Raw genomic sequence first — 1,617 nt, 5'->3', positions numbered from 1 at the left:
ATATATATATATATATATATATATATATATATATATAAATATATACATGCATACATACATACATACATACATACATACATACATACATACGTATGTACGTACATAAGCAGATTGCAATCCAGACTAGTTTCACTTGAAACGCCGAACACCTCTAACCACTGAGCCTCGCTCTTTCAAAATAAAACCACAGCAGCTATTCATTCGAATGTTTCAAGAAGACACCTACCACAACAACAACTACAGCAACAACAATAGTAACTTGGCGCCTACCTTTGAGTGAAAACCTGACTTATCATTGTTTAACTTAAAATGAATGTCGCAGAATTGTTTAAGGAAAAAGGTGGGGAGGTGTGAAGGACTCGGGGTGGGGTGAAAACCAGGTGAGGTTGGGATGGAGAGGGAATAAAGTAAAGAATGCTTAGGTGGACGGGTAGGTATGTGGGTGGGGTGTTTGGTTGGTTGAATGATTATATTGCTGGAGTGGTGCTGAAATGGATAGGTTATAAGGTGGATGGTTTGGTGGTTGATTGGTAATGTACACCTAGATATACTTATGTCTGATGAAAAAAAAAGAAAAAAGAAAAAGAGACGGGATGGTCACTGCTGGAACGGTTTTGATTGGTCGATGGGTTGATGGATGTATTGGTGAATGATAAAGGAAGGAAAATAAATGAGACGAGAAAGAAGAGCTAGAAAGAAAGAACGAAAGAAAGAGAGCGAGAGAAAGAAAGAAAGAAAGAAAGAAAGAAAGAAAGAAAGTGGGAAAAAAGAAGGAAGGAAGAAAAGAAAAATATAAAGAAAGAAAAGAAAGACACAGACTGGGAGACAGACAGAAAGAAAGAAAGAAAGAAGGTTAGAGTGGGAGAAAAAACAAATGTAAGACTAAAAGAAAACAAACCAACAAGAAAACTATTATTGACCACCTTCTCTCTTTCTCTTTCTTACTCTTCTTTTTTCTTTCTTCCTCTCCCCCTCTCTCGCTCTCACTTTCTACGTGTGTCGCTTCCAGGTCATATTTTTCATTTTCTTCCCTGTATTTTTCTCTCATTCGCTTTCTTTTTTTTTTTTTCTCTTCACTCTAATCCTCTTAAATTATCGTTATCTATTTCTATCCAGCTACAATACTTTATATTTTAAACCACATTTTTTTTTAACAAAAACGAATGTCTGTTAGAATTAAAATACTAAAGGTTGTGCTTAGACTAAATATAAAAATAATAGATAGGTTTTGACAAAGTCTGATGTAATTTTATAAGTCTTTGAAGAAAAAGTTTAACCCTAACGCACGAAAATAACTAAAAAGATGAGGGGCAATATCTCATTATATACGTCCTCAAGGCAGCAATGTCGAGGCGCAATGGCCCAGTGGTTAGGGTAGTGGACTCGCGGTCGTAGGATCGCGGTTTCGATTCCCAGACCGGCGTTGTGAATGTTTATTGAGCGGAAATACCTAAAGCTCCACCAGGCTCCGGCAGGGGATGGTCGCGAACCCTGCTGTACTCTTCCACCACAACTTTCTCTCACTCTTTCTTCCTGTTTCTGTTGTGCTTGTAATTCAAAGGGTCAGCCTTGTCACACTGTGTCACGCTGAATATCCCCGAGAACTACGTTTAGGGT

This window comes from Octopus bimaculoides, chromosome 17, assembly GCF_001194135.2.
Source record: "Octopus bimaculoides isolate UCB-OBI-ISO-001 chromosome 17, ASM119413v2, whole genome shotgun sequence".
In the NCBI taxonomy this organism is placed as follows: Eukaryota; Metazoa; Mollusca; class Cephalopoda; order Octopoda; family Octopodidae; genus Octopus; species Octopus bimaculoides.
The sequence above is the reverse complement of the archived record's forward strand: the minus strand, read 5'-3'. Positions refer to the sequence as shown.